Genomic DNA, 13,822 nt, shown 5'->3' with positions numbered 1-13,822 from the left:
CCAGAAGAGTCCCCCAAATCGGTTTTTTGGATGAGTTTCTGCCATGTGAACCCTTGGTGGCCAAGTGGTACAAGCTCCTGAGTAGATAGGCTGAATGTTCCTTGGACAAGAAAGAGAAATAAATCTTTCTAGAATCCTATTATTCTTTATCTCCTAGGACAGTGTTGTGTAATAGGAAGCATCTAACAAATGTACCTACAAGGATAGCTGTTAGTTTTTCAAAAGACGGTTACCAGGACTGAGATTATGCATTTCATAATTTTTCTTCCCAAACACTATTCACTAATGAAGTCACCTAGTAAAAGCTTGAATAGACAACCAATAAACAAAGCAGTCTGCATAGCTGCTGGTGGGAATCTTGTGTGAGGTACTTTAGGGCTTGGGAAAGCATCACTTCATTGATGTTTTGTTGGTGGTATTATTGTTTGGTTAGTGACTTGTAGAACTTTCCTTGGTGTCTTCGCTTGAATCTGTTTGCCAAGACTGGTAGTGATTCTCCTGCATCCTGTAATGCCTGTGAACATTAGTAAGGTAGGCAATTTCATTTTATACATTTGCAAATTCTTGAGGAATAATGGTTTCATAATAGAGACACTTTGTGCTCTAAGTCTCTCAAGACTTTCTGTAATATATTTGTACTCAGTTGAGAAACAGATTGGAGGAATGAAAAAGGGAGAGGGGAGGGACAGGGAGAGAGAAAGGAAAGAGGTGGCTGAAATTCCAAGAGGCCACTCCAGATGGTAGGGTCACTGCAGCGCAGTTGGTTTTACCACAGTCTACATAATCATTAATGAAGATGCAGGAGTAAGAAAATAAGGAGTCTAGGAATCAAAAGATCTTGTCCTAGTTCTGGCAACTGGAAGAAATTATAGAACTTCTCTATGTATCATCTTCTGTTTTTAAAAATTTTTGTTTAAAAAAAAGTCGTAACATAACCATCTTTCAGAGAGTACTTTTTTCTTCTCAGAGCACTAAAGTTCCTAGTTAAGCTATTCCCTGTGCAAGACTCGGGACAAGAAAGTTCAGTTAACAGAGACATCTCTGTAATTTGTTGCTGTCTTTATCTGTAAGGTGACACATTTCAGAAACCTCCAAGGCAGAAAAATATAGCTGTGAGATGAACAGCTTATTTAGTTTCAATTCATGAAGAATACAGCAAGCCAGGACCAGTGCATGTTATAGAATTTGTTGATTCATGTGAACGTCAAAGCTCTTTATTTGATTTTTAAAATGAAACTTTATTTCTAGCTGCCAAGCAGAAGCATTTGTATCCTAGACAAGTGAGACAGCATTAAATGGCCTTTTTGCTGGCAGATTACCGGCTGTGTCACACGGATGAGATGCTTGACCACGGACATTTGTGTGCATAGCTGTGATCACCTCATTCCGAGAATGAATGGCACCGCACCAGACACCTGATTTTTTTTAAAAAAAACATTATCTGGGTCTCTCTTCCACAGTTTGCTGAGTTGCATTAAAATTGTGGGTATTTTCTGGTTTGTTTCTTTTCTTGGAAAATTAGAAATAACATTTTCATGCAGAAACTGATGTGGAAAGGTCAGCCATTGTTAACCATTCACACAGAAGTACATCTCGAATTGCCATAGAAGTGGAAAATATTTTGATTCTCCTGTGATTCACAAAAATAATAATCACTGGCTGAAAAAAATGTATAAAGCATTTCTGGTAATTTTTGCAGAAAGAAGCAAGATATGAATTATAAAGGTAGTACAATATACCCACTTGGTTTTTGGAAATAAAATAAGCTTACAAATCATGATTTTTAAATGCCTTCTAAATGTATTATAAGTAATACTTTAGCTAGATACAATACCTTTTGTTTCAGTTTTCAGTGTGCTGGCATGACATGTTTTTTTTCAAGATCTCATTGTCTTTAAAAAGATGTTTACATTTTGTCAGAAACTGTGGAGATTAAAGTTTGTGGCTTTTTAACATATACAGTGTTAGCATTATTCTTTGTTCACTGAACATCCATAGCTTTCCTTGTGACAGGCTGTCAAGAAGTTTGCCTCTAAAAAGAGAGGTTAGCTCCTCTGAGACATTCAGCGGTGCAATTCTCAGTGATGTGCTGCTCCGCCACAGTACCCCTCAATGCTCCTGTGTGCAGCCATGTGACATCTAAACTATTTGTTTGCTCTGCCATAAGATAGCATTAGCAGATGTAATGGGAACAGATCACTCGTTTGCAGAAATATTTATGGAAGTGCTTTCAAAGAAACATTCAATCCACAGTTGCAACTGATGAAGCATGTAGCAAGGACTGCTTCTAAAACCACGTGGGCAAAAGTGTCATTTTACATGGCAGCAAAGATGTGTTAACTTAATATGTGTATGACCAGAGATTAGAAAACATTTGCTGCCATATGAAGCAGATTTCAATGCATGGGCATTTTCAGTAAAACAGAAACAATCATCTTATGTTGAAAGGAATGGGTTATATTGTTTTAAATCTAGAAGTCTTCCCTGCCCCATATTTTATGCTGCCCAGAAAGGAACATTTTCATATAAAAAATGTACCTCCTTCCACCTGACAAAGCTTTTTTTTTTTTTAAACATTGTAATAGTTTTCTCTGAGAAATACTTAAAATTACACTTCACAGCACGTGGATGCGACAAATTTAAATGTGAAAATGAGCCAGTCTTACTCTTGTAGGCTGCTGATAAATTTTCTATCAAAATGAGAAAAGCCATAGAAGATGAATTAGTTTAATAGACGCATGCATTTAAGTGCAATGTTTCCCTCCAATGCAACATTGCATTCTTTTATTAAGCATTTCACTGTACTCTTAGCTATTAAATATCTTTTGGTCCAAAAATGCTGAAGAAGCAGGCTGTACAACATAACACCTGGGCCATGGCTGCTGACAAATCTCTGTCAAGAGTTGGCCAGAGGTATGTGAGAAATCTCTGAAAGCACAAGGAGAGAGGGCCAAATGCATTCAGCTAAAAGCTCAGGAATACCACAGGGACATGACTTTTGGGTTCTTCTTAATACTTTCATTACTTTGGGCTACTTAGTGTAGTGATAATTTACTAAATAGGGGCAATTTACTAAAGAGACTCCAGAAATGTAAAAGAATTATTACACCTCTGGAAAAAGTACACAGCATTCTCTCTGAAAAGATGAGACCCAGCATTTCCAATAAAGTTGATTTACTACTTAATGCGCATCTGAAACAGCGTGGTGTTGATTCACAGAGCAGTTTGTAGCAATTTGATTTACACTAATCAAATGAAATGGTGCATTTTCCTGACACATAAATGAAGTATACATTTTAAAAAATTACTTAAGAAAACAGGTATTTGAAATGTTAAGTCAACTTGATGGAAGCTAGTGGACATTTCACACTTACATTAAATTGATGACATTTAGTGGTCTCTGAAGATACATTTTTGTAATCATCCATCTTGTAAGTTCACTGTAAGAAATGAAAGGTAGGGCCAGAGATCTTGCTCAGTGGTTCTGCTGCCTGCCTCACAGGCCTAAGGACCAGAGCTCGATCCCCAGTACTAAAAAAAATAGTAAGAAAGAAAGAATGAAAGAAAGAAAGAAAATTCATCCTTATAATTTTATTTAACTTTACATCAAAAATATTTTAAATATATATAAGAGACATCAAGAGTAGAATAACAAAGTCCAGCCAAATAAGAGTTCTACAGAAAAAAGTGAACTGTATAGGAAGTGATGTCATTTAATGTTTTTCTTGAAAGGTGTCTGAAGTGTTGCTATGAGGGCGAACACTTTATAAGCTTTGCATTCCTCATGGGCTCTGAACACCAGCTCTATGCTAAGTGTAGCACTCAGTGCTTGAAATGCAAAATTGTAGGCAACATCACCCTTTTAAAAACACACTCATTTTCATTAATGGAATTATGCTGGTGTTCCAGAGTCACTGAGGAGAATACGCAGGCCAGACTTCCCAATATCCATGAAGAGCTAGAAGAACAAATATTAACTTTTTCAAATTAAGATCAGTTTGTATCTATTTAGGAACAAAGGGTGCCAGGATGGGTACCACGGCACCTCCTCTAAGTGGGAAGGGACCAAGGGTAATGGTAGAGGACAGCGTGGATGTGAGGAGATGAAGATGGGACAGGTGGGGCTGGCGAGATGCCGCACCCGGAGGACTCATGGTCCCTCCTGGAGACGGGATGGACTTAGGGCCACGGAGCACCATGGAAAACTTTTAAATAGCAAGGCAGTGATGTGACCATACTTGTCTCAGAAAGATGAAAGAAGAATTGAACTGGATTTTATAAATAAACTTGAGGAGATAAATTAGAAAGCCATGATAGTAAAGGTGAAGAGTTAAACTAAATCAGTCACAAAAGAGAAAAAAAAACTTGATAGATATTGAATAAGTAGAAATCAAAATCAACCATGATGAAATCCATGCCAATGATAAATGAGAGGGAGGACTCCAGTACAAAACCCAGTTTTCAGTTTGCTTTTTAAAGATATTTAGGAGAATAACAGTGATCCTAATTGAAATATAAGAGGAGGAAGAAGAAGAAGGGCAAATTTGGGGAAAGATAATAATTATATCGTTTATTGTTGGTCTGGAGCTAAACAGAGAGATTTCAGCAGGGATATGGATTTTCAAGTCTCTGGAATTAAAATCATTGAACTTAGGGATGTGGAATATATCTAGAGAAAATATAGAGAGAAGAGAAAGGGCTCAAGGAAAGAATATTAGGAGAAAATGCAAATAAAGTACAGTTGAAAAAATACAAATCTATAGAACCAGTCTTAAAAAGACCTCCAGAAAAGGACAAGGATGGAAGAAAAAAGAGGTCAAGGAGAATTACAAGAAAGTCAAAGTCATTTCAGCTGTGTACGAACCACAGAGAAGTAATTAACATGCAGACTATTGAAGAAACCCCTTTGGAAAAAGAAAGGATTTTTTTAAGGGAGCATGGGCGAGAGAGACTTGCTGGCAGTGGGCTAGAAAAAGAGAAGGGGATATAGTGAGACATAAGCAGGTAAAAAAATAAATAAAAGGAGGATAACAGAGGAAGGACCGGGATTAAGGGATGTTCCTGCTTTTAGGAAAAGAGAGGTTTACACACTTTCATACGTTGAGAAAGAAAATGAAATGAAAACCTGACAAAGAAATTGAGGCTAGGCCCAGAAGAGACAGTGGGATGGGGAGCAGGCAGGTGATGGTGGTGCCCAGCGAAGAAAGAGGCACAGCTACCACTGCGAGGGGCAGAGAAGCCAGAAGAAATCTGAATACAGACAAGCTGAAAGTTTAAGAAGAACCTGTAGTCATAGGGGATGAGGAGAATCATGCAGAACTGAAAACGTGCATGTCATCACAGATGAGTCATCTTTGGCCCAGCAAAATCTAAGTACTGTCCAAAAATCCATTTATGAGCCTACTCAGTTCTCCTTCATTCTTCTCAACCCATGACTAATGGGAATTGTTACGTAAGGATCACAGCTCCACCAAGCATGGCGGCACATGTGTAATCCCAGCTGTTCAGGAGGCCAAGGCAGGTGAATCACAAGTTTGAGCCCAAACTGGGCAATTCAATAAGAGTCTGTCTTACAAAAGGACTAGAAATGGAGCTCAGTATTCCTGGATTCCATCGCAAGGGAAAACAATTAAAGCTCCCTTAACCCCACATGGCATAATTTTGAAGGTGCTATTGGCTCCCGTGTCAGTCGAGTTTTACCTACAGTGGTATCTTATTTGGCACATTGACTGTGTTCAGCATCCTCTGTCACTGGCCACTACCCACTAAGGTTGTCTGGGAATCACATCCTAAAAAACTATCTGTACTCAAATCCCGTTTCAGGACTGACTTTTGGAGAAACTCAAACTAAAGTGAATTGCTTAAAACAGTGTCTTGCCTATAGCAAATAAACAATAAGTGTTTTATATATAAATCATAAGGAATGATAAGATGAATAAGTGATAATCCACCTGAGATGAAAAGGTTTAATGCCTGGTACATGGAATATGCTTTGTAAATGGCCATTTTACTGTTAGGAGAGGGGAACATGACACTTAGCTTTGAAATCCGTGCCATGAAGAGTTTAACATAATAAAATCTTCTTTTTTGTGTTGAGGCAGGAGAAGAAGGGTCTCCAAGAAGATCAGAGCAAAAACGGAGGCACCATTCTTTGGGTTTACTGATGAATGAAGGGTGGCTTCGCGTGGGCAAGTTTATGAGGCCAGTAGGCTGAGAGCTGAGACTGGCATGTAAGGAGGGGAAACAGAAAGGTCTGCATTTTGATGAGTGACCCAGGATGACTGAAAATGAGGCAGAGGGAGATGAGCTGACCCTGTGGTACTTGCTACATGAAGTAGCTTCACTCTATTCGAGGCTGAGATGGATAAACCAGTGCGGCAGAGGAGTCGGAATTTGGAAGCAGACTTCATTGGTCAGATATAGCAATTAACATTGGCAGATGTATAAACTAGAACACGATGGTTAAACTAGGACAAACATGATGACATAAAGGAAGACAAGTATCTCCATTAGCCTGTGTATTCTCTTGCTCCTAACATGTACAACAGCTACATCTAAGCTTGCTACATCCTGTGTTGAGGGTAAGTCTGTAGTTACAATTAAACATGGACTGAATCCCTACTATTGCAAAAGCAATTATGTTGTGATTCCTTAAATATACCATTAGAGAAATTTGGACACAGAAATGGACATACAGAGGAGAATTTAGTCCCTATTATTAGAATATAAACCTAGGCCCATGAAATAAACCCCATTTTCTGCCTCAGGGAGCTGCAGTGAAATGATGACTTGGCAATCATTTCTTTTGCACCTATTGTGTTCTGGGGGACTCACACACCGCTGCATTTATAAAAGCCCTTCAGTAGGCAATACTGCATGTATATGTGGTAGTTTTAGCTGCAGTTTTCCAGCCAGCATTGTTTTTGCTTCCGCGGCATTGAAGCCATCAGGAAGAGAAGTCCCACCTTTCTGCAAAGCAATGATGATGAAAAGATTGCTATGTTTCTCTACTCAGGTGCAGCTACCTCACCACTTCCCTCAACCCTCCAACATAGGCACTATTCCTCTGACATGGTGAATTGGAGAAATAAAGGAAGATGTGACAAAAACACTGACACACAATTTTAAGAGAGAGGGGAAAGGCAAGATAAGCAGTAAAATGAAAACAGAGACCCCAAGTATCAAAAATAATACAGAATATAAGGAAGGATGATTTTTTAAAAAAAAAGATTGGCCTTTGCTTATATAAAGATACTTATTTCTACATCTAAAATCTATATTGGACCCACATGACAAAATAGCATGTCATCTAGAGCCATCAAGAAAAGGAAGTTGCCAATATTTTTCAAAAGCAACTAAGGAAAACACAATCAGCATTTCTACTTCTGCTCTGGATAAGTCAGAGACGATAGAAACAGTGTTTAGTATTTATAAAACTGTGTAGGTAAAAGGAGCCAGGAGGTAGAGGTTCCAATTTCAGAATCCAAAGCACAAGAACTTTGCATTTAATTGTGATGAAAATAGAAGGTTTTTATTAAGTAGGTGTTTGTACAGAAAAATTCAAATGTGCATTAAGGGATTTCAAAACCCTGATGAGGTAGTTACCCGCTGCATTATTTAGAACACTTGGGACCCAACTGCTGCCCTTTTGTGTGCCAAGCTGCTCCTGACTGATGTAAGGGCCTCAGAATTCCTCCCTCAGGAGGTATAATCAATGAATACCCTTTACCAGGACTAGACCCCAACGTACGTCTTCCCCCTTGCCAGGCATTTAAGGAACCTCTTTTCACAAATCATATTAATTCGCTAGTACAACAACAGTTCATTGTAAGTTGCTAAATGTTGTGACTTAATGGAAGACAAGATGATGGTATAGTTCAGTGATGCATATTACCTTTAATGCTGATAATGTGTTTGATTTGTATATTATACCTCCACCTGAGTAAAAAGGTGACAAAGAGGACAGGCACCAAACATCATAGAACTCCATGATTATGTTGTTTTTTCATAAAATGGGATGAAACTCAGATGTTTTACAATTGCTATAGTGGATTAGCAAAATTTTATTATGCAATTAAAACATTAGCTACAACAAATATAAATATATTCATGTGTTCTTAATTAGAGCACTAATAATCACTATTAGCTTGTATATAAGTAGTTGCCATACAACTGGGATATTTTAAATGAATTAAATTACTACAAAAGTGGGATTTCTGTTTTGTTTTGTTTTGTTTTTTGTTTTGTTTTTTGAGACAGGGTCTCACTATGTAGTTGAGACTGACCTGGAACTCACTATGTAGCCTAGGATGGTCTCGAACTCACAGCGATCCTCCTGCCTCAGCCTCCTGAGTGCTGGGATTACAGGCGTGCACCGACACACCCGGCAAAAGTGGGATTTCAAATTTAAATTTCTCTTTTTGGGGGGAATCTATAAATGGAAATTATTAGGTGGTTGAGGTGAATAGTCCAAGGGATAACACTGATAATGAAAAACAGTGTAACCTGGTGGCTGAATGTACTGGCCTTGGGTTCAAATCCTGGCTCTGCCACTATTAGCCCAGGCACCTTGCATAAGTTGCTTCACTTCCCTAAGGCTTCAGTCTTCCTGTCGAGAGTGCCAATTACAATTAACTCACTTCCTAGATCATTTAAGGATGAAATGCATTGGATATCACAGCACTAAGTGTGGCACCTAACAATTCTAAATGTGGTCTGAGTGATAGTGGTTCATGTCATTATTATTGCTTGATTGTCAAAGGTGCCATTGATCTAAGTGATCAAGATAGGGATCTTTCATAAGGATTCCAGAAAAGAATCTCAAAGGACATCTAGGTAGGCAATCAATAAGAAATTTTTTATTTTCTCTTGGAAATGCAAAGTAGAAGCCAGCCATATCAGTTAAGATAGGTCAATTCTAAACATATTACACGTCTATGAAAAAGGTCTAACAAAACAACAGTAGAATGGGCAGAGTCTTAGAAGAAGAAAATTTGTTCATTTCTCTCCTCTCTGACAACTCTCTCACCCCTGCCTCACTCTTCTTCAAGAAGGGGTTCTAAAGAGTTCGAGCTGAAGAGTCAGAAGGTCATATTTATCAATGAGAAATGTGGAAATGGGCCACCTGAATTGAATTCCTAGTGCCACTGTCAGAAACCAAACCGAACACTTGCACTTTCTTTCCCATTTCTCCTACAGCCAACCAGAGTGTGGGGAAATGCTGCTTTCAAGGGTTTCAGGCATAAAGAAACCTGGGATATATCTCTGACCCCATTTACTGGAGCCCATCCTGGACTTTGGGACAGAAGCTCAGTTAGCAGGAAAGTGACCCTCTGTTTCTGGGGACCATCATTCCTTGCTTGTATATTCCACTTGGCTTTGGTCTGGGATAGTATTGTGTATTCTGGGTCCTTTCATTAAATCTATCTAAATGCATCTCCATCAGAACACAATCCCAGACAGTGCCTAATGAATGGGAAAATAAGGGCCAGAGAAAGTAAATTGTTCAGGAACACATGGTTAGTAAGTGATAGCACTTGTGGCTTGAAGCCAACTTTCCTGATTACCGGTTTAGTAGCCAAAAGTTGGGTTTAATGGTTAAAGTCATGTGTTGGAAACACCAACACTTTGAAAATGCAAAATTTTAAAGACATAAGCATGCATACTGAGGTCTTAGCCATGTTTTGTTCTTTTCTTACAAAGTCCTTCTCAGAAAAACCTCACTTTCTTAGCCAAATTCCCACTTAGGCAATTACATCTTGCTCATATAAACTGTCTTTATATCTCAATTGGACAGAGCACACTTCCATCTAATTTGTCTCGTTCCCCTAATAGGCTTTTCAGGATTGCTATGGGAGCTTGGAATTGCTGAGCTTCCTCTCTGTACTCATGGTGTCCTTAGGGAGTCATTAAATAAATTACTTTTTTCTAGTGTGCTAAATGGTGCCCTAGTGCTCTGAAAGAGTTAATTCACCTCAGAGAGGTGGGCAGTTACTCACCCAAGAACCAGGTTTGCTACCGACCCAAAGGGGGCTGTAACTATATGGGCATATGGCCAATTAGGCACACACTGGCTCAGCAGACATTCAGTAGGTACCCAACCATTTGTTCATGCCCCATTAAAAATGCCTCAACCATGGGGAACAGGTAACTTGTTCAATTGTTTCCCAGATTTCCCCAGGAGTAGAGGTTAACTCTACCAGAGAACCCTATTTAGACAAACACCCAAAAACTGGGGATTGGTATGTATTCACAGCTACTCCAGGATCTCCTGAATCTACAAGTTGGCCTCCAATATCCCTGCCTAAATGGGATATTATATTTCCCAAAAGAGCATCACAGGGCTTCCAACTCTAGAATAAAAATATTCCCTGTTCCAAATTATGTAAGAAAATAAAACTATTGGGTGCTATTCCATTTTCTAGGGCTGTCCACTAGAGATAATGTGAGCCACATAGGTAATTTTACATTTTCTGGCAGACACACAATGGAAAGCGAAAGTGAACAGATAAAATTCATCTCAATTCCATCTTATATAACCAAATACATCCAAATGATCATTTCAATGCTTAATAAATTTTATATTATTAGTGAGATATCTTACATACTTTGTTTTTGTATTTAGGTTTCTGAAGATGGTGGGTATCTTAGAGTTAGGGCTCGTCTCACCAGCCACATTTATATGGTTGGTGGCCGGCACACTGCATAGCTCTAAAGGTCATCTGAACTGTCTAGCCTCAGAAAGGACCAGATCTTCCTCTCTTTCCTGTATTGAGTTTTGCTTGTTTCATTTTGCTTTTGGCCAGGTAAATCCAGATTCCCTGAGGCTTCTCAATTCTTTCTAAGTTTTGTCCTGCATTCTCAGAATGTTCTACAGACTTTAGCATTTTTTCACAATTTCATTATTTTATACTTTCATACCCCAGAATCCCAATTTTTGAAATAAAAATCCAACTGGAAAATGATGGAAATAAGGCTATAGCATTTCCAGAAGTATGGAAACTATAAAAGGCAGAAACTTCTTTTCTTTTCTAAAGATGTCCTAAAGGTGAAAGTGAGACACAAATATTGGGAAAGAATTTAATAAAGTTCAACAGTGCTATGAAGTATTGAGAATCTAGGCCCTTAAGGCACAAAGTGAACAAGCCATAATCATGACAGAGGAGAAGCTTATAGTTCAGACTGTCCCCAAAATGATTCAATACTATCTAAAAATGATCAATGTGAGAGAGAGAGAGGTAAGTACAGATCTTGTGTGGAACCTCACCTAGCCTTGGATAGAAAGACATGTTCCTAGAACAAAACAATAACAAAGAAAAAGCTTGGATGCCTCAAATGACAATAATGAGAAAGAGCACCAGAGAAGACATAAAGTTTATAAATCCTGCTGTGATCTCAGACTTATTTCTGTAAGTGAGGAGAGGCCATTGGGAGTTTCCATGGAGCCACACAGTTAAGTTTGTGTTGTAGAACAATCACTCTAGCTGCCTGATCGAGGGGAAACATAGCAAAGGAAAAATCCAAAATGAAGGAAGAAGACAAAATATGGAGTGAATACAAAAGTGCAACAGAATGATTACAGAGACTGACCACAGGTAAGGAGCTAACCTAATAGTAGATGTATACAAAATAAAATCAGTAGGTCTCAATGATTGGTTAGATCCAAGAGAGAACATTGAAAACAATGAGGCAGAGACTTCAGAGATAAAGTCAATTTAGAAGTGAAGAGGTTAAATTATATTTTAGACACTGTTATTCCTATGCCACATTCACATGGACTTCGTCAAGAGGCAGTCACATACACAAGTCTCACAGTCACATATGCAGATAGTTAGCACCTGTCATTTATAGGTTGTTTAATGAATCCAAGAAACTTTACATTTTGAGATACAGCCAATGCCTAGAAGGACCTTAATGAAGAAGGAATTATACGAACAATGTTGTCACTGTAGATATTCAGGCAGAGCATCATAGTTAGCAAGTTACTTTTGTCATAGAGTTAGGGGACAGGATTCAAACTCGAGGCAGTTGAAGCCTTCAATCTGCCTCTAAATTTTATCCCATGTCATCTAATATCATCTAGTTATCATACCACTGAGTAAAACTCAAGCAAAATCAACCTAAGACGAGGACGAAAAGAGATCAGTGGATCAATGACTAAACTTTGTATCACCTATAATAGATCTAAAATTGTGTTACTCTTTACACAGTACATGATGAATAAGTTATTTGCTTGCAAATTTAGTTTGAAAAATTAAAACTATAGATTAAAATACATTTCTTTGCAAATTTATGTTTTGCTTGAAAAACTAAAAGAACACTGTTCATAAACTGTATGATAATTCTTAGTTATCATTATGAAGTAAGGTATACTTAACTGTGATAATTTGGTTTTAAATATTCTATATCCTTTTTGAAACACATGATTTTGTTGTTGAATGTTCATAATAAGTAGAATCTTTATTTTTGTCAATATGGCTAGTTTTGATAAACATATAAGCAAACATAATACTCAAGTAAAAAAGTGAAACAAGGGTTGAGGATTTAGCTCAGTGGTGCTGATGCAAGCACAAGGTCCAAGTTGCTCCCCAGTACCCCCCCACAAAAAAGTAAAACAAGATATTTTAAAGATTGATAACTACAAGTTAGCGAAAACTACCACTCTCAGAATATAAATTTTCTCTATCTTTTTCCATTCTTGTCATTTCAATATTAAAATAATTATAATTTTAAAAATAATTTTCTGTAAGTTTTCCATGGGCTTGTTGTGTTTGTCTATCTACATTCATTTTCTGATCATGACTCTCAGAGCTTCTTTTTAGTGCCCTACTTGAACCTGGATTCAACTCTGAAATCCAACCTGCTGAGGTTCCTGGCCTCCCCTTTTGGCCTCCATTTCATTTTCCTGTATGAAGAGTCTGCTGAGATACTATTAGATAGTTGATGTTTAGGTTAAAAAGCAAGATACAACTTAGCATCACAACTGTGCTACCAACTGATAAGAAGTGAACATCATCCCCACATAATTTTGTCACCAACCATCGTAGATGGCCTGAACCAGAGCCCTTAGGTCACAAACGTTCTGTCATAATTGGACCACTGTCAGTGTTGACAACCTCATTTGGCCTAAGAAATGTTCTCACATACTTCTAGCTTCCCCAGCCTGCTATGGTATTTCTAGATTGGTTCTTCACAGAGAATGTTTATATTTTTATTATAATTGTCTTTAGTATGCAAAAAATGTAATCACATACCATGCCTATTATATAAAATTGTCATATTTGCAAGTATTTTAGAAAGTATTTCGAAGAAGTAAATTCCAGGTGATGAATAACCAATTTTGTATACCTAAAACTTATAAAGAAAAAAATTCTTTAAAAAATATCCTTTACAGCTCACAGTTGGAATCTCTCCTAAAATCCAACTAAGTTATGAGTATTACAAGACTGAAAACTATAAGTACACAGGTTGATCAGCTTGGTTTAACAGTGTCAAGATGTTCTCTGTCTCTTCCTTTGTCTTCTCACTTTTGTTAATGGCCCTTCCATAACTCATTTCTAATCTTAGGCAGATATAGAGCCTTTCCCTTCATGAGGCATCAAGTTGTTGCCTAAATGATATTTTCTAATGGAGCCCAGATATCTGATCTAACTAGTGTCATTTCTAATGTTCTCCAATAGATCTGCAGTCACCATTCAGTAGTACTGGGAACAAATATCTATGACTTTCTTAGTGAAGAGTTGTGATTCATTTGTACGAATAGCCACATTTATTTACCCCATAACAAGAGTAGTGTTTTACTTATTTTTACATTAAACTAATA

The 13,822-nt window shown here is 37.8% G+C and overlaps 1 long non-coding RNA gene across 1 annotated transcript; it reads right to left on the bottom strand.

Moving 5' to 3' along the window:
• Positions 1-356: 356 nt before the first annotated feature.
• LOC104870970 lies at positions 357-13,004 on the bottom strand. Its single transcript, XR_782675.1, has 3 exons — positions 12,860-13,004; positions 3,375-3,440; positions 357-514 (listed from the first exon to the last, which is right to left on the bottom strand). It is a non-coding gene; the product is annotated as an uncharacterized LOC104870970 (long non-coding RNA).
• Positions 13,005-13,822: the final 818 nt, after the last annotated feature.

The sequence above is a fragment of the Fukomys damarensis genome, unplaced genomic scaffold (genome assembly GCF_012274545.1).
Source record: "Fukomys damarensis isolate Sample0158 unplaced genomic scaffold, DMR_v1.0_HiC HiC_scaffold_26, whole genome shotgun sequence".
In the NCBI taxonomy this organism is placed as follows: Eukaryota; Metazoa; Chordata; class Mammalia; order Rodentia; family Bathyergidae; genus Fukomys; species Fukomys damarensis.
This window is presented reverse-complemented; position numbering and strand designations above follow the sequence as displayed.